General features: G+C 40.0%; 1 non-coding gene across 1 annotated transcript; it reads left to right on the forward strand.

The window, feature by feature from the left end:
- The first annotated feature begins 19197 nt into the window (after window positions 1-19197).
- LOC125932456 (U6 spliceosomal RNA) lies at window positions 19198-19299 on the forward strand. Its single transcript, XR_007460618.1, has one exon. It is a non-coding gene; the product is annotated as a U6 spliceosomal RNA (small nuclear RNA).
- The last annotated feature ends 983 nt before the right edge of the window (window positions 19300-20282 follow it).

Here is a 20282-nt window from a genome sequence, read left to right on the forward strand (position 1 = left end):
AAGCTGAAAGTTTCTACTTAGCTGGCAGTTGAGATTTGAGATGTTATTTAGGCCCCAGTGGGGGAGTAGGCGGATGGGGCAACAGGTGGTTAACCTGACCTAGGCTGATAAAGACTGGGTGCTGGGTGTCAGCATGGCACAACTTCCTGCTGGAGACAGGGTGGGCCTCTTGTGATCTATCCTGGTTTGCCTGTGCTTCTGAACTACTTTATTCTTTTTTTTATTGAACAAATTTTGCATACAACAGTTGTATAAATTGAAGGCGTACAACCTGTTAACTTTGATAAATTTATATATTGTAATATGTGGCCATTATAGTGATATTTATCACATTATATAAGTATAGTGCAGCATTGTTGTCTATAATCGTTACACTGTACATTAGAGCACTGTGGCTTGTTTAGGAGTCATTGCGAGTTTGTACCCTTAAACAGCGCCCACCCCCTCTTCCTGCTCCCTCTCCCCTGGTAACCACCATTTTATTGTTTTTTTTAAACAGATTTGATTTTTTGTAATTTTTTAATGTTTATTTTCGACAGAGAGAGAGAGAGAGACAGAGCATGAGTGGGGGAGGGGCAAAGAGAGAGGGAGACACAGAATCCGGAGCAGGCTCCAGGCTGTGAGCTGTCAGCACAGAGCCGGATGCAGGGCTCACACCCACGAACCGTGAGATCATGATCTGAGCTGAAGTCCAGCACTTAACCAACTGAGCCACCCAGGCGCCCCTGATTTTTTTTTTTTTAATTCCACATATAAGTGATATTATACAATACTTGTCTTTCTCTGTCTTACTTATATCACTTAGTGTAATGTGCTTAAGGTCCATCCATGTTGTCACAAATGGCAGGATATCCTCCTTTCTGATGGCTGAATAATATTCCATTGTGTATATTTACAACTGTTTTACACATTCATCCATTGGTGGGCATGGAACAAACTGATCAAAAATGGCAGAAGAGCTAAATAGACATTTTTTTCCAAAAAGGACATGAAAATGGCCAACAGGTACATGCAAAGATGATCAACATCACTCCTCATCAGGGAAATGCAAATCAAAATTACAGTGAGCTGTCCCCTCACACCTGTTAGAATCATCAAGAAGACAAGAGACAACAGGTGCCGAAGACGATGTGGTGAAAAGGGAACCCTTACACACTGTTGGGGGGAATGTAAATGGGTCAACCACTATGGAAAACAATATGAAGTTTCCTCAAAAAATTTAAAATACAAATGCCATACAATCCAGAAATTCCACTTCTGGGTATACACCCAAAGGAAATGAAAACAGGATTTTGAAGAGATATCTGACCTCCCTTGTACTTAACCTATAAATAGCAGTCTAACTCTGACTTCCTGTGTCCCTGACACTTTCACCTCTGGAAAACCATAATTTAACGTCCTAGTCTCCATGTTTAAAACTAAGCATGATACAATGGTTCCATCACCACCCCCAATGCCTGTTCTTTTTCCTGGGAGTTTTACTTCTCTACTTGATCCTTGATCACTTCCAAACTTAGACAAACCCAGTCATTGTTATCCAAAAGGAAGGGCCTGGGTCCTAAACACCCTATGAAAACAGGTTCAAATAAAATATGTGTGTGTGTATATGTATATGTATATGTATATGTATATGTATATATATATACACACACATATATGTTTTTTTCTCTTGTGCTATGGCATTGTGTTGCTAAGAGAGATATTCAAAATATTTAACAATCAGAACACAATGCCAACAGTCAAGGTGACTCTGCAAGTCTTGGAAACTTTTAAGGCTGTAATTGGGCATATCAGCTGAATATCAGCCTTGGCCATAACATTTCCACCAGATGAATCCTAAAGCATTTTACAAGCATAAAGGCAGTCTTTAATCAATCAATCAATGAATCAATCAGTCAATTAAATGTTTATTGCAAACCTACTATGTGCCACACACTGTAAATTACTGGTTATAATAAGACCTATGAGCTAAAAAAAATTTATAAGCTATTCCTATAATTATACGAGGGTTGGAAACTGTGTTAGATTTCCTCCGAAATCTAGAAGAATAAATACTCTGTGCTGATGGGAAACTACGTTCCTAATGATTTGGACAATCTAAACGTGATAAGCATTGGGTTTCTTATTTATAATATCAGTAGGGGAAGGATTTAAGATGTTTTTTTCTCCGTTCTGGGGCCCCAAAGAACTGTACAGGAAGAGGTGAGCTAACTAAACCCTTAAGCGTAATGCCCAGGAAGGAGAGGGAAAAGAAACTTTCATATTACTTCTGGATTTTCATATTTTTATTAAATTAAAGAGAACTTATTTCCAACAACATTATTCTTAATTTCTTCAGGTGCTTTGATAGTTGGTGAGGACCTGAAACTACAGACTGTAGACCAAACAGAAGGGAGAAAAGACATTCAAGGTGAGCACTGAGGAGAGTTTGCATGCCTAATGATCAAGAATTATCCAGAAATCCTGGGTGTGGGGGGGTGTCTCCCACCAGGCTGGGGCCAATTATCCAGATGTTGTGGCTGGAGTGAATGATGTGGGAGGGTTTGCTCTGCAGGTAATGAACTTGATGAATGTTCCTTTACTTCAACATGCGGCACAACTGAGCACATATAGTCCTCTCAGGATTATATTTTTATAGCAAAGCCAAAAAGAGGTATGAATCCAATGCTTCATTTCTTTTCAAATTAGCATTTATTTTGGATGTCTTCTGAATAAGGGGAACATGAGCTATAATATCAGGCCTTAGGAAACTCCTGTGAAAGAAATTCCTCTAAGAACCTTCTGGATGCCATGAGAATTTTGAATATCTTAGAGAGCCTGAAATCTTCTGGACACCGATTGATGCTTAAACCATCTCAAAATCCGAGTTTAAGCTGGCAGGTAAATAGTAAGATGCTCAGTAAATGATGCTGGCTGCACAAGTGGATGTGTAGATGGATCGGAGGGAAATGTAACTGTTTTTGTTTGAAGAATCATTTTTGCGTTGTTTTGCTTGTTTTTCTTGAAGAATGAGGAAATTTGAGAACTTTTACTTTTCTAAGTTTATTCATTTATTTTGAGAGAGAGAGAGAGTGCGAGCATGGGAAGGACAGAGACAGAGGGGCTCGAACTCATGAACTGTGAGATCGTGACATGAGCCGAAATCGAGTCGGACACCCAACCCACTGAGCCACCCAGGCCCCCTGAGAACTGCTACTTTTAACAGAACTTTCTGGCATAGACAACAACTTCCCAGAATACATTTAGTGAAGGGAGTCATCAATTGTTGATTGAAGGCTGAAGCAATTGTGATCCTTACTTCCTTTCCTCATAACATTCTCTTCCGTCATAATGTCTCTTGCCCAATGATGAGGAAAAATGAATGAATTATTTTGTCTGATATCCCTCCTGGGCAGGGACCGTGTTTACTAGGAGTGATCCCACTGAAGGCATTGTCAGAGGAGTTGAGAAGGTAGAAACAATTCTGCTGAATGTAAAAGGAAGATAACTTAATAATCGTTTAGGCCTCTGTAGTTGCCTTGAGGATGACTTTAAAAACATCCATGGAGGAAATTACACCTCTATAAGTAGCACTGGTTTTAGAATTCATCTTCATTAGTGTCCTTTATCATGAGTAAAATGCCTCCTCAGAGGGGGAAATTTGTTTTAATTTTTTTAATGTTTATTTTTTTTTTGAGAGAGGGAGAGACAGAGTGTGAGTGGGGGCGGGGGAGAGAGAGAGGGAGGGAGACACAGAATCCGAAGCAGGCTCCAGGCTCCGACCTGTCAGCACAAAACCCAACGTGAAGCTTGAACCCATGAACCGTGAGATCATGACCTGAGCTGAGGGAAATTTTTAAGTAATCATGGTAATCATGAATCTTTGTTCCAAGTCTGCCAAAAAAAAAAAAAAAAAAAAAAAAGCTCTTTCAGACACTTTTCCAAGAATAGTTAAATACATTTAAACACATTTCATTTTTAAAAACACATTAATACATTTGTTGTACTTTATGCACAATACTAAATAGTTTGCTTTAGTGATAGTGCATCTAAATGCTGTCTTTTAAATTGTTTTTTAATTTTTATTTTTCAAGTTTAGTTATTTATTTTGAGAGAGACAGAGACAGTGTGAGCATGGGAGGGGCAGAAAGGGAGGGAAGAAGAGAGAGAGAGAGAGAGAGGAAGAATCCCAAGCAGAATCCACACTGTCAGCGTAGAGTCAGATGCTGGTCTCGAACTCACAAAAACTGCGAGATCATGACCTGAGCCGAAACCAAGAGTCAGACCCTTAACCGACTGAGCCACCCGGGCACCCCTAAATACCGTGTATTTTTTTAAAAAGAAGACTATTCAGAAAAGGTAGAAAGAAGTTATAACCCTTTGGTTTTGTTCCAATTCAGATCATGTCTACATAAGGTTAATCTTAACAAATTACCTGCTTTGGTCTTTGATGAATCTATCTGTGGAAAGTAAAGACTATCTTCATCTGCATACTCAAATTGTCATATTGTCTAGGAATCACTGATTCCGTCCTTAAACATTGTAGCATCCACAAAGTCCTTACAATGACTGTACCTTGAGAGAGAGCCTAGCTGTTGTTTGTCGAACAAGTTACTTGTTTTTCAAGCTTCACAAATCAAAGTGGCTAAACTTTCTTGATTGTGAATCTTCAGGGAAAGGGCTCAAATTAATTTAATCATTTTGAAAGCACCAGCTAAATTGTCAGTACTATGCCAGGTACTGCATCTGGAAAGGGAGATAAATGGAGCAAAATACTACTCTGTTTATTTAGAGCTCAGATATTTGGCACCTGCAAATGCCTAGAATATTTGCAAACTGAAGTAAATAAAGAAGCCTCCAAGCGCAACCATTCTTTTGCAAAATAGCTGAGAAGATGCAATGTGTTTGGCTAATTTTCCAAGCGGAATAAAAGACTGTTCTGTTTGACTAGTGATGATGTCTGTATGAGTCAAACCTTGATAGTGACAGCATTCCAGTTTTCATAAAATGGAAACAAAAAAATGAAAAAAAAAGTTTATTTTCACCAAAATGTACCAAAACCTGGGCACGCCTTGTGGTTTTGCACGATTTTTTGGGGAACAAAATGCTTAAAAGGCTGAAGTAGTCAAGGACTTCCACTTTCCAAGGACTTATCAAAAGAAACTTTTGATATTCAAATCAATTTCTTCAATGTATCTATCTTGGTATCATCCTTGCTAGTTTCCTTTTCTTCATTCTTCTTTTGATAACTGGACTTACTGTACCAGATCGGAGTAGTTCCTCAGCATCAGTTTCATCAACTGTATGAAATCCTAAATGTGTTGTAGGATTTGTAGTTTCACTTTGAAATCGGTTTGCCTTGTATTGTCTGACAATATCAGGAAACCTGCCAGACAATGATCAACATAGGTTCCTACTAGGCAGGAAGAGATGTTTGGGTAGAGACTAATTTTATAGGTGGTCAGTTCATTTTTGAATAATTTGTATTATAATAACTCTTGTTTCTCCCTTCATACCCTCTTAATTCTGGGGACACAGGTAATGGATACTCGGCTAATGAAGAGGAGAAATTCAAAGGCTTTGAATGAGATTATTTAGTTACACTGTTCTAAATGCAAGATTTTGCTGTACTATTTCATTATCAAAAAGAATGCACTTATCTCTTACACTGAAGCCTTGAGCACATATTTTTATTGTTCTAAATGTTAAATGTGAATGGATTCTGTCTCCTCTAAATGGTAAGGAACCTCCCAAGGGCAGGACATCTGGTAGCAAAACAGAATATATCTAACATGATGGAAGAATACTTTTTGAGGTAGCACTCAGCCCAGAAGTTGTTCTTTTTCTTGTTAAAATTCAGAGTACCTTATAATAATGTCTCCCAAACGTGTCCTTTGGAATTTTTACTTTCTATGAGAAATTAACAGATGTTCCAAGAGAAAACATGTCCATGTTCAAAATTAACTTGGGAAAGGAATGCAAGTGCCATGGAAAACAACATTGTGGTTCCTCAAAAAATTTAAAAATGGAACTACCGTATGATCCAGCAATCCCACTATTGGGTGTCTATCCCAAATCAGGATCTCAAAGAGCTACCAGCACTCCTATGTTCATAGCAGAACTGCTCACAATAGTCAAGATGCAAAAACAATCTAAATGTCCATCAGTGGATGAATGGACGAAAATGTGGTATATACATAAAGTAAAGTACTATGCAGCATTTAAAAAAGAAGGAAATCTTGTCATATGCTACAACATGGATGAAACTCGAGGGCATTCTGCTAAGTGAAATAAGCCAGTCATGAAAAGACAAATACTGCGTGATTCCACTTAAATGAGGCATCTAAAGAGGTCAATTTCTTTTTTTGTGTAAGATTTTATTTTTAAGTAATCTCTACACCCAGCGTTGACCTCAAAGTCACAACCCCAAGATCAAGAGTCATATGCTCTGCAGACTGAACCAGCCAGGTGCCCTAAAATAGTCAACTTTATCGAAACAGGAAATAGAATGCTAGTTGCCAGCGGCTGTGGGGAGGAGGGAAAGGGGAATTGTTGCTCAGTGGGTATAGAGTTTTAGTTTTGCAAGATGAAATAGTTAACAGTGCCATACTCTCCACTTAAAAGTAGTTAGATAGTAAATTTTATTATGCGTTTTTTTGCCACAATAAAAAAAAAGCTTGTGGAAAATATCATACGTTGAATCTTCCTTTAGGTATTTGCCTTGAATATTAGCATAGTATCAGTGTTGGGAATCACTCCAATAAGGAAACTTGTTGAACTTTCTTTAACCCACTACTTCCCAAGCTCATTTTTTTCCATTGTTAGTGAGGAATATTTATTAACCTTCTAGAGGACATTACCCAGCACAGCACAGAGAGAAAAAAAAAAATTATTTCCAGGCAGCTGTAATAGATTCAGTTTTGGAGATAAAATATTTGACGGAGCCCATAGTTCTTCGAACATCTATAAAAGTCATTGCGGTAGTAAATAAAAAAAAAACCAAGAGCTATAGAAATATATTTGATGAAAACTGTATTTAGTTCAGTGATTCCCGAACCTGGCTACATCTGCTGGGTCACTTTAAAAGACATAGTTTAGGCTTTCTGATTTAATAGATTTCAAGAGCAGCCAGGTTTGGGAATCGTGACTTTCGAAGTCTGAGTTTTGAATAATTGCATACAGAGAGATTGAGAATCATTTGAGATTTTCATATTTGCCATGATATAAGGAAATGAGGGCACAGATCATGGATGAAGACAGGATGACAATTTTTTTTCACGAATTCCTAAGAAAGGACTGGAAGTCAATACCCAAATCCTTATTAGTGATGCTTGAAATTATTTGCATATCGGTTTATACATATTCATGCTAAAGTGAACTGCTTAATAAATTACACACATAGTCCATTACATACAGTAGGTTTTTCAACCTGTAGGTCATGTTTTAAGCATTTTGTCTGCTATTATTGGTGTATTAGAACTGGTGTTCTCCTTTGCTGATTATAATCAGGATTTCTTGGCTGGAGAGTGGGCAGACAAGCAAAAAGTTCTTTTTTTTTTTTTTTTAATGTTTATTTATTTTTGAGACAGAGGGAGAGCATGAACGGGGGAGGAGCAGAGAGAGAGCGGGAGACACAGAATCCGAAGCAGGCTCCAGGCTCTGAGCCATCAGCCCAGAGCCCGACCGTGAGATCGTGACCTGAGCCGAAGTCGGACGCTTAACCTACTGAGCCACCCAGGCGCCCCAAAAAAGTTCTTCTTGTACATTGGTACTATACCAAGACCTGTTTCTGTCTGGGTTATACTCTCTACATGGTAGACAAACACTGGGAAAGAGAGTCAAGGAATCAAGTTGTTGAAAAAGAACTTTAAGAAGAAGAAAAGTAAGCACGAAAATATGAGGATGTAGCATAAAAATAACATTAGGCTGCAAACCGTTCTTGTTAAATCATCATGAACTCAAACCCAATCAACACATAAGCAATTTGATAGGTTGTAGGAGGATATGGATCACAGCGACACAAATCAAATTAATAGGGTTGATTTCAGGAGCTAAATGATCTTTTTGAAAAAAAAAAAAAAGAACTCAAAACTGAAATGGTTGGGGGCTTGGCTGGCTTACTAAGTAGAGCATGAGACTCTTAATCTCAGGGCTGTGAGTTCAAGCCCCACAATGGGCATGGAGCCTATTTAAAAAAAAAATTTTTTTTTAATTTAAAAACTGTAATGGTGGCCTCAATCTGGGGATTTTGTGTTAATTCATACTCAACATGGACCGAAAGTGCCAGAATGCCAAACCAATGATACCTGCCCCCATATCTGATACTTGCAATTCAACCTGAGGGGTTTTATTTCTCTATTCTAATGTTTTATCTCTGATGTTAAGAAAAACAAAATAAATGTGGGATGGAGGTAGCCAATAGGCGCGCCCGCTGGAATGCCTGGGTTCAAACACAAGCCCTGCCACTCACTGAATGACACTGGGGAAGTTGCTTTGCCTCTCTCAGCCTCTCTCCTCAACTGTAAAATGTGGGAGTATAATCACACCTATCTCATAAGGTCGTGAGTGTTAAATAAGATAATGTATGTAAAGCACCCAGAATACTACCTGGTCTATGAAAAGCACTCAATAAATGGTAGCTATTATCATTGTCAGTCATTGATTTCTTGCCATGAGCAAGTTTCAAACTCTTTCCTCAGTCAGGATTCTAGAAAGAGTAGACAGTGCAGCATGGAGAGTAGAGCGGGGGGCTAGAAAATGATGAGGGACAAAATGTACTCACTAAGGATTAGACCTATCTCACGGCATTCCAGTTCAATCTTAACATCCCCCCCCCCCCACAGTTTGGATAAATCTTATTCCACATGATGTTTATTGTACTACATCTATATGTTATTTTATATTATAAAACTTGTTCTCCTGATCTCCTGACTGCATAGGGGAAGGAAATTTCTTTGATATGCTAATTCTATTTTTTATGGAAGTAATGACTCCAGGTAAATTATTTTCGTCTCTTAGACCGGAGCACTTAATATGGCAACTGCGAAAGAATACTGTTAAGGGTGTCAGAGCTCATTTTCTAAGAAATTGCTATCAGAAGAGAAGTGATCACTTAGCAAAAAGAAGGCCTTTCTCAAGATTGGCATATTTCATGTCTCCAGGAAAAGTTGTTGGGGTGGGGGCTTAATATCTAGGCTGACAGGCAGAATAAGGTACTTTCCAGGTACTGAACTCTTTCTTTTTCTTTTTTCAAGTTTATTATTTATTTCGTGAGAGAGAACAAGTGGGAGAGGGACAGAGAGAGGGAGAGAGAGAATCCCAAGCAGGCTCCACATTGCCAGCGCAGAGCCCGACGCAGGGCTCGAACCCACAAAGCATGAGATCGTGACCTGAGCCAAAGTCAGACACTTAACTGACTGCACTACCCAGATGCCCCTAAACTCTTTATTTTAATATTGTCTCTGATATTTAGATTTCTCAGTCCACCTAGAAATGCTCCTGACCCATGACTTTTAATTTGTTTTGTCACTCAGATATACACTTGATATACTATAGGTCACCATATCAAATGCCCCGGTAGATTTTGTTACGATTGTAGGATTGGTCGGGGGGGGGGTTAGGAATGATGAAAGAAAGAGGCAAATCTCTCAAGACAACAGACTAAACTGTCCATCCTCTGCCTGCCACCTCTGTTAACTCCCACCACTCTCCATCCCGTACATTCTTTTCCTTGTCCATTATCTGTCTAAAATGCTCCGTGCTTTCTTGCTCCCCCCCCCACCTGTTCTCATTTATTAATTCATTTCACAAACGTGCTTTGAGCGCCTGCTATGTGGTATGAACTGTGCCAGAAATTGGAATTATGGCAATAAATAGGACAGATGTGGTCTTGGCTTAACATCCTTCTTTTCTTCCTATCTTTATTTTATTTTTTTTAAGTTGATTTATTTTGAGACAGAGAGAGAAAGAGCGCAAATGCCTGTGAGCCAGAGCGAAGAGAGAGGGAGAGAGAGCATACCAAGTAGGCTCCACACTGTCAGTGTGGATGCCGGTGCGGGGCTCGATCTAATGAACGGCGAGATCATGACCTGAGCCAAAAGCAAGAGTCAGATGCTTAACCGACTGAGCCACCGAGGCACCCCTTTCTATCCTTAAATGTACTACCATCCTTCAAGACCCGACTCAGGTCATCCTATTGTATGTAACTCTTTCTGATGAACTCAACCTACAGGACCTCTTCTTGCTCTCAACTAGCACTTAATTGGTATACCGCTCATTTGTCTCTATCATATACTCTATTTTATAACAGTTGTTAAAAATACTTCTGGCTGCAAACAATAGCATGCCTAATTCATAGCAGCCGAACACAGGGCCATCAAAAAGGAGGTGGCCCCAGAATTGAGCTGGTGTCTTAACAATGTCATTAAGGTGACAAGCTGCTTTGATCCTTCCACTGCCTTCCTCGGGGAGTCAGCGATGTCTTCCCTCACAGTTTGAAAGAGGCTGCTGTGGTTCCAAGTACCACATTGTCACATGACAGCGTCCAAAGCAGGATGCACCAGCAATGCCAAAAGGGCTTCCTTTTTCCGTGCCTTTTTCAGAAGCCACCGACCATTTTGAGTCACGGGCAAAGCGGTATGGGGCTGCCATTGCTGGCTTAAATCGTTATGATTCACCTCGTAGGTCTGGACATATTGCTGCCAGAACCATATTGGGGATCCGTTAGGAGAGAAAGAGTGAGAAATTACTGTTGGCCAGGAAACACCACATATACCAATGCCTTTATGATTTTGATTTGTACGTTTATTAGCTATGCTACCTTGGACAAATTAGCTACCTTTTCTAATTCTCAGGTAATGCATCTGCCAAATTAGGCATAATAACACATATCTCATAGGACATCCAATGAAATATTTCTTTTAAAAATGCCTCACACACAGTAGATCCTCAAATGTTTCCTGTATACATAGATTAGGCATGGCTCTAAAACAGCAGATCTCTAACCATGTTCCTAGATTCTCATCTCTAGTCTCTGTCGTAGCTTATACAGATAATTATATGAAGCTTTGCAATGTTGGTTCCCCGTGTATATGCTGAGTAAGCGATTGCCCATGATTGTAATCCGGAGTATTAAAAGAGACACTCAAATCTAAAAATGCCTTTTTCACAATTCCTGTGGCTCGCGTCTCCTGGTATAGCTCGATGATCTTTAGAAGGGTAACACAGAGTAGCATTTATCAGGTAGTAGGATCTTAGTGTGAATTGTGTGATCAAATCTGTTTCAGCGATAACTTAAAGTTGCAGGATGAGGCGTGGGTTTAGAAATCATATCCAGTAGGATTAGCTCATTTTGTTTCATTTGGGTTCCAGAGCTCAGGATATAATAAATTAGTTCAGACTAAGGCGTAATATCTAACTCTAATCTAATATGTTAAATGGCCTAGTCACCTCTAGGTCACACTCTTGAATCACACAGATCTGAGCTTGGATTCCAACTTATCTATCCTCTTCGAGCTGTGTTCTCTACCTGTAAACTAACTGAAAATAGTAGCAATAACGTTGTAGAGTTGAGAGCATTAAATCAGACTATACAAAAGGGCCTAGAACACTAAGGGTGTCCAAATGTTCACTAATATTATTGTTATTTATTAATATAAATCTTATAATCAAAATCATGTTATAGTATAGAAATATCAGGGAAGATGATTCTTACCTTGCCTTTGAAGAAATGGACACATAAAGGTTGACTGATTTGCTTTCCATCTTACAGGAAGATGATAGAGCCATAGAATATAGAATATAGAAGGCAAGAATATAGAACGACCTTCTGCCTGGGTGACTCAGTCGGTTGAGCAACTGACTTCGGCTCAGGTCCTGATCTCACCGTTCATGAGGTCAGGCTCTGTGCAGACAGCTCAGAGCCTGGATCCTGCTTCGGATTCTGTGTCTCCCTCTCTCTCTGTCCCTCCCCCCACCCCCCTGCCCCCACCCATGCTCTGTCTCTTTCTGTCTCTCAAAAATAAATAAACATTAAAAAATATTTTTAAAAAGGAGTCTCTCAAAGACCTCTATCTTCTTGACCAAAACTGATTCCTAATGACACAGCTAGTTTGTGGCAGCTGTTTTGATAACAGGAACAGGGTTAAAAATACTGTTTTATTTTTATTTATTTATTTATTTTTTCAACGTTTTTTAATTTATTTTTGGGACAGAGAGAGACATAGCATGAACGGGGGAGGGGCAGAGAGAGAGGGAGACACAGAATCGGAAACAGGCTCCAGGCTCCGAGCCATCAGCCCAGAGCCCGACGCGGGGCTCGAACTCATGGACCGTGAGATCGTGACCTGGCTGAAGTCGGACGCTTAACCGACTGCGCCACCCAGGCGCCCCTGTTTTATTTTTTAAATTAACGAGCAACATACCCCACAAACACTTGTGGTCCTTCTTCTATCTACCATTGCATCCTTCTCACCCAGGGTCAGGAGGAATCAAGCTCTCACATGGAGAATCGGAGTTTAGATGTTGTTCCATGGTAGGTGCTCAATAAATACTTGCAAAACAAATGAATTATTTGGAATTTTTTAAGAGCTGAAAATGTAATGGTTAGAGTTGGCTTTTTTTGTTTGTATGAAAATATAATGACCCTACTGGATTTTTACAACTGGATCGTTTCGGCAACATATTTCTTTTTTTTTTTTTTTAACGTTTATTTATTTTTGAGACAGAGCATGAACAGGGGAGGGGCAGAGAGAGAGGGAGACACAGAATCTGAAACAGGCTCCAGGCTCTGAGCTGTCAGCACAGAGCCCGACGCAGGGCTCGAACTCACGGACCGTGAGATCGTGACCTGAGCCGAAGTCGGACGCTTAACCGACCTAGCCACCCAGGCGCCCCTCAGCAACATATTTCTAAAGACACTTAGAACATAAGAATGAACCAGGCAGGCTGGGACCTTTAATTTTTCTAATTCAGATCTGGACTTTGGATGAGCTTTAATTTCTTACAGAATTTGACTTTAATAACGTTGGTCTTCTCTCAAACTGCTCACAAATCACTTCCTGCAGTGAGAGCTAATTTTCTAAAGGAGCAGCAAAGCTCAATCCTTGGGGGCAAACTCAGCTAGGTCTTTCTGACTTTTTGAGAAATGAAACATTTAGACAATGGTTTAACTCTTTTTCTTAGAACAATCAGCATAGATGTAGCGCCTTGAAAAGTAAACGGATGAAGTAACCCTGAATTAGGAAAAGATGACAGTCTTTTTAACAGTGGACATTCTATAGTCATGACTGTCTTTACTCTCTCCCTACACCTCTTTTTGGGTCCCGACAGAGTTTTTGTTTTCTCCTCTATCGCTAATCCCAGGAAAGGGCTTCTTCTCAGTCCTTTTAGACATCATGACAAATATAAAGTTGCTCATTAATTAATTCACTACTTTGTCATGTTGTTTACTGAGTGTTTGCTTTCTGCCTGGCACTGGTAAAAATCCTGAGGAGTCAGAGATGAATGAAGCATAGTCTGTACCCTCAAGGAATTCACAACCTCATGGAGGTAGACCGACAAGCAAACGGATAAATTATAAAGTGACATAGCGAAGTGCGATTACCGAGATATGAGCCAAATACTGTAGGAACCGGAATGCTCTGTCTCCCAAGAGTATCTGATTTATCATCTGCATCTCTAATTCTGAAAGAGAATGCAAGGTCCTCATTAAATGATTTCAAGCCTCATAGAACAAGCTGGAGAGATATTTTTGGCGAAGGGCAACTTCCTGTTGTCCCTGGAATAACACAAAGAGGCTGTATACCCCATGTTTGTGTAAGACTAGTCTTGCTACTAATAGCATGTCTTGCAGCAAATTAGTAATAACAGCATATGGCTCAAAAGGAAGTACTCGCACCAAATAGCTGGAAGAAAGACACGTCTTCTGCAAGGTATCTGAAGCAGTTCTGGGGATGAAGGTACCATGACACGGAGGGTTACCTATTTTGGGGTGCTGACGCTAAAGCAATGATCTCACCTGGCATGGCAAGTTTAATGGCAACTAGGCAACTGACAAAATAGAAAGGAAAACAGTGACTCTAAGCACTCAGACGTGAGAAGTTGTTGGGTCTTCCACCTGTCCAAATGGTCCCGTTCGGAAGTTCTCTTTTATTTTGCGAGGGGACCCTGCCATCCCACTGCTCAACAGTGGGGAAAGACCCCTGAGATCAGTTCCTCTGCCTCTGGATGTGAGAGGTTTGACACATATGACCTGCCTAGCAGTGGAACGCTTTTGGGGCGCCTGCCTGGGCGGCTCTGTTAGTTAAGCTGATTTGGGCTCTGGTCATGATCTCACGGTTCGTGAGTTCGAGCCCCGCGTCGGGCTCTGTGCTGACAGTTTGGAGCCTGGACCCTGCTTCAGACTCTGTGTCTCCCTTTCTCCCTTCCTCTCCCCTGTTCGCACTCTGTCTCTCTCTCCAAAATAAACATTAAAAAAAAAAAAAAAACAGTGGAAAACTTTTGCCAATGTTGCCTGCTAACAAAATAACAAACAGATAAAGACTAAACAAGAAGTCTCTCTTCTTCAGGGCAAGTGTGTTAAGGAACCTGCACATGAGGAATACTGAGTTTGTCATGGGATTGTAGGATACTTTACTTTTACATGAGGCTTCATTTTGTCTTTCCTTAATGCTAGGACCCGTGATGATATTGTTTTTCTTGTGACTGTCGATATCATGTGTGAACACAATCTTTGCCAAACCATTGATCTCTTGGTAATAGTGTGAGGAATTAGTAGCATGCTCTCTAGACTGGAATATCATTTGTTTTAAGGTATATTTCCCAGTGTGATGAAAACCTCAGACCATCTGGTGCTATAGACGGAACGTGTGCGTCGCCTCAAAATTCAAATGTTGAAGCCCAATTCCCCATGGCATTATGAGGTCATGAGGGAGGAGCCCTTATCAAAGAGACTCGAGAGAAGGATTTCATCAGACACAGAACCTGTAGACACCCTGATCTTGGATTCCCTAATCTCCAGAACTGTGAGAAACAAACACTGTTGAAGCCACTCAGCCTATGTCCTTTTTGTCATAGCAGACTAAAAAGACTGAGATGTGTGGTTTCCAGTCCAACGTGTAAGGAGCTTGGAAGTGGCCACTACATCCCAGCAAGTAAAAATGTAGAACAAGTGGAAAACTCAACGACTCTTCTTAGATCCGTCAGAGAAGTAAGGTCACAGGGCAAACTGTTACCCCCCAAATGGGAGAGACAGGTGAATACAAATAATCACAGGTTACCAGAGCAGAAACCCATAACTAGAAGCCTCTGCCAGAACCAGCGATGGAGTAGAAAACCCTGAATTACAGTTGACAAATTTCGGGATGCTTAATGTTGACAAATTGGAGAATTAAAAACTCCAGGAGGAGCCAATCATAAGGAGGGATCCACACTTTTGTGAATGGTATCTCTAGGAGCTTGACCTGGTTTTAGCAGTGAACGTCGGAGAAAAATTCCCCCAGGCTTTTGGCAGGAGGGAGGAGGGGAAAAGTAGCCATTTTGAAATAAGCTAGAACATTCAATTCTTCTTAATAAGGCCTCCCTCAAGATACATTATTTTACCAGAACCTAAACTATTGGGTTTTTGTTTTCAGAGACTAACCAACCAGAGGGAAGGGAAATCTGCAACTCCAGCCCTCTATGTCCATCCTGTGCCACCTAAGGGGGTTAAATAAATGGACAGGTACTTGGGAAGTTCACAGGCTAGAGGCATAGGCTCACTAAAAAACTGAAATCTAATTGTAGGGCTATAGAACACTTCCAGTCTCCCTCCCCGACATGTTACCACCACATTACTAAAGGCCTATTTACAGCAGTTCCTTTTGCCCAGTACATCATGTCTAGCTATCAGAGAAAATGTCAAGGTAGCACAAGACTCAGATATGGCAGGGATGTTGGCTTTGTTAGACTGGGAATTTAAAATAACTATGATTAATATGCAAAAGGCTTTGATGGATAAAGTAGGCAGCATGCAAGAACAGGTAAGAACAGGTGGTAATGGGGCGCCTGGGTGGCGCAGTCGGTTAAGCGTCCGACTTCAGCCAGGTCACGATCTCACGGTCCGTGAGTTTGAGCCCCGCGTCAGGCTCTGGGCTGATGGCTCGGAGCCTGGAGCCTGTTTCCGATTCTGTGTCTCCCTCTCTCTCTGCCCCCCCCCCGTTCATGCTCTGTCTCTCTCTGTCTCAAAAATAAATAAAAAACGTTGAAAAAAAAAAAAAAAAGAACAGGTGGTAATGTAAGCAGACAGATCAAATTCTAAGATAGAATAGGAAATAAATACTGGAGATAAAAAGCACAGTACCAGGGGCGACTGGGTGACTCAGTCGGTTAAGTGTCCGATTTTGGCTCAGGTCATGATCTCGTGGTTCATGGGTTCAAGCCCCACATTGGGGTCTGTGCTGACAACTCAGAGCCTGGAACTGCTTTGGATTCTGTGTCTCCCTCTCTCACTGCCCCTCCCCCTGCTCATGCTCTGTCTCTCTCAAAAATAGACATTTAAAAATTAAAAAAAATTTTTTTATATAAAAAAATCAGAGTAAAAAATGAAGAATGCCTTTGATAGGCACATTGGTAGATTGACCACAGCTGAGGAATGAATCACTGAGCTTGAACTTATCGTTTTAAGTGTATTTATTTATTTTGAGAGACAGAGAACATGAGCAGGGAGCAGCAGAGAGAGAATCCCAAGCAGGCTTCATGCTTCAGACTGAGCCTGACATAGGGCTTGATCTCACGACTGTGAGATCATGACCTGAGCTGAAATCAAGAGCTGTACAGTTAACTGACTGAGCCACCCAGGTGCCCCAGTAATAGAAACTCCAAAAATGGAAAAGTGAAGAGAAAAAAATTACTGAAAAAAACAGAACAGGATATCTAAGAACCATGGGACAACCATAAAAGTTATAATGTGTGTGTAAAGTGAATACCTGAAAGAGAAGAAAGAGGAACAAAATAAATATTTGAAGCAATGACTGAAAATTGCACCAAATTAATCACAGACACCAAACCACATATCCAGGAAGCCCAAAGAACATCAAGAAAGATAAATAACGGCGACGACAACAACCAAAAAACTACACCTAAGCATATTATATTCAAACTGCAGAAAATGAAAGGTAAAGACAATATCTTGAAGGAAGCCAGAGGGGAGGAAATCCCTTATTTATACAGGAACAAAGATAAGAATTTACATCTGACTTCTCAGAAGCAATGCAAGCAAGTAGAGAGTGGAGCGAAATATTTAAAGTTTTGAGAGAAAAGAAAACACCAACTTAGAATTATGGACCCTGCAAAATTATTCTTCAGAAGTGAAGGTAGATTCAACATTGCCAAGACATTAGTGCTTCCAAAGTTGACTTGTAGATCCAATGCAATCCTCATCTAAATCCCACTGAGTTATTTTTTTTTTTTTTGGATATTGACAAACTGATTCTGAAGTTTATGTAGAGAAACAAAAATTACAAAATAACCAACCCTGCATTGTAGGCCAAGAACAAAGTTGGAAGACCGATACGGCCGGATTTCAAGAGTTAGGATAAAGTTACAGTAATCAAGACAATGTGGTATTGGCAAAAGGATAAACAAAAACAGGAAAAGGATAGAAAACCCAGAAATAGACTCACATATATATAGTCAACTCATCTTTGACAAAGGGGCAAAGGCAATACGATGCAGGAAAGATGGTCTTTTTAACAAATGGTGCTAGACCAACTGGACATTTACACACGAAACTATGAATCGAAGCACAGACTTTATACACATTACAAAAATTAACTCAAAATGGATTGGAGAGCTACATGCAAAATGCAAAACTGTAAAACTCCAAGAAGATAATATAGGTGGAAACCTATATGACCTTGGATTTGGTGATGGTTATCATATACAACATCAAAACAAATTGAATCCAACAGCGAGACTATTCAGTTTTTCCAAAGGCACCAACTATGGGGCCAAAGGTATGATCCATAAAGAAATAATTGACAAGCTGGACCTTATTAAGATTAAAGACTTCTGCCGTGTCAAAGACACTGTCCTGGGAATGAGAAGACGAGCCACAGACTAGGAAAAAATATTTGCAAAAGACATATTTGCTAAAGGACTATTACCATAGTATATATCATTATATATATATATACACACACACACACACATATATATATACACACCATATATATCCTAAAGCTCAACAGTGAGAAAAAAAAACAACCTAATTTAACGATGGGCTAAAAACCTTAACAGATACCTCACCAAAGAAGATATACAGATGGCAGAGAAGCATATGAAAAGATGCTCCACATTATGTGTCATCAGGGAAATGGAAATGAAAACAATGAGATGTCACTACACACTTGTTAGAATGGCCAAAATCCAAAACATTGACACCGTGAAACGCTGGTGAGGCTGTGGAGTAACAGAAACTCACCTTCATTGCTGGTGGGAATGCAAAATGGTATGGGCATTTTGGAAGACGGTGTGGCAGTTACAAACTTAAGAAACTCAACATAGTCTTACCATATTATTCAGCAACCACACTCCTGGATATTTACCCAAAGGAGTTGAAAAACTATGTCCACAAAAAACCCAGCATGCACATTTTTATAGAAGCCTATTCGTCACTGTCAAAACTTGAAAGCAACCAAGATATCCTTCAGGAGGTGAATGGATAAATAAGCTATGGTACATCCGGAATTTGGGATGTAATTCAGTGCTAAAAAGACATGAGTTGGTTACCAAGCCATGCAAAGCCATAGAAGAAGCTTCAGTGCATATTACTAAGTGAAAGAAGCCTATTCTGAGTACACATCAGGAGACATATCAGGAAAAACAAACTCTTCCTTCAAGATTTCTTTCTAGAGGGGATAACAGAATGCGCACTGACTCATTCATTCAATAAATATTTAGTAAGTGCTTATTCTATACCGACAACTGTGAGGAGTGACAGAGGAAGATTTTTACAAACCACCATATAGACAAACTGAACACATGTAAGGATTATGGGGTGAAGCAAGTTGATCATCACTGGCTTCTTGGAGTTAGCTAGAATATTCAAATTCATCCAGTGAGCCAGATACTTTAAATGGTAGCCTTTATATATAGTGCATACTGATAGACACTGCAAGAGAATTGAAGAAGGGTTAAGAGAAGAGAGAGGACTGGAGCTGGGCCTTAAAGAATATGATAGTGTTCACCTTGGCGGCACATATACTAAAATTGGAACGAAACAGAGAAGATTAAGATGGCCCCCGTGCAAGAATATGATAGAAAGTGGACAAGCAGAGATGAGAAGCGTGGTTTCTCCAGATAGGAGAAATTGTATGCAGGTAGAAATAAGTATGGTTTTCCCCGACCTAAAAAGAGAGAGGAAACTATTCCAACCAATCTCTCTTTATAGTCATCTCTCTCTCTCTTTTATTTATTTATTTATTTATTTATTTTTAAATTTTTTTTTAACATTTATTTATTTTTGAGACAGCATGAACAGGGGAGGGGCAGAGAGAGAGGGAGACACAGAATCGGAAGCACGCTCCAGGCTCTGGGCCATCAGCCCAGAGCCTGACGCGGGGCTCGAACTCACGGACCGCAAGATCGTGACCTGAGCTGAAGTCGGACGCTCAACCGACTGAGCCACCCAGACGCCCCATCTCTCTCTCTTTTAAACTCATAACCAAACTTCTTCTCAAAAGAAGAATCTACACCTGTCATTCAGGCAATAGTCACTAATTTAGCTCTCACGTGCCAACTTCATGAGTTACGTTTTAATCGCATCTTACTTGTTCTGTCTTCAATTCACACAGTTGACCCATCCCTCTATTTTGAAACCAGACTCTTCCTTGGTTTTGATGTTGCCACTTCTCTTATTCTACCTCTCTGGCCATTCCTGGGCCTTAGTTTTTTTAAAAAACAAATGTTAAAGTTGCAGAAGCTTTGGATTTACAGAAAAATTGTGATGATAGCACAGAGTTCCCATATGCCTCACATTGCTTCCCCTATTATTGCTATCTCAGAACAGTCTGGTACATTTGTCACAATTAATGAACCAACATTGGTACATTATAGTTAACTAAGTCCAGATTTTATGGTCAGATAACCTTAGTTTTTAACTGAATGTTCTTTTTTGTTCCAAGATCTCATCTAGGATACTAAATTATAATTAGTTGTCATGTCTTCTTAAGCTCCTCTTGGCTATGACAGGGTCTCCGTCTCTCCTTGTTTTTGATTGACTTTAAAAGTGTTAAAGACTACTGGTTAGGCATTTTGTAGAATGT

The sequence above is a fragment of the Panthera uncia genome, chromosome X, assembly GCF_023721935.1.
Source record: "Panthera uncia isolate 11264 chromosome X, Puncia_PCG_1.0, whole genome shotgun sequence".
Taxonomy (NCBI): Eukaryota; Metazoa; Chordata; class Mammalia; order Carnivora; family Felidae; genus Panthera; species Panthera uncia.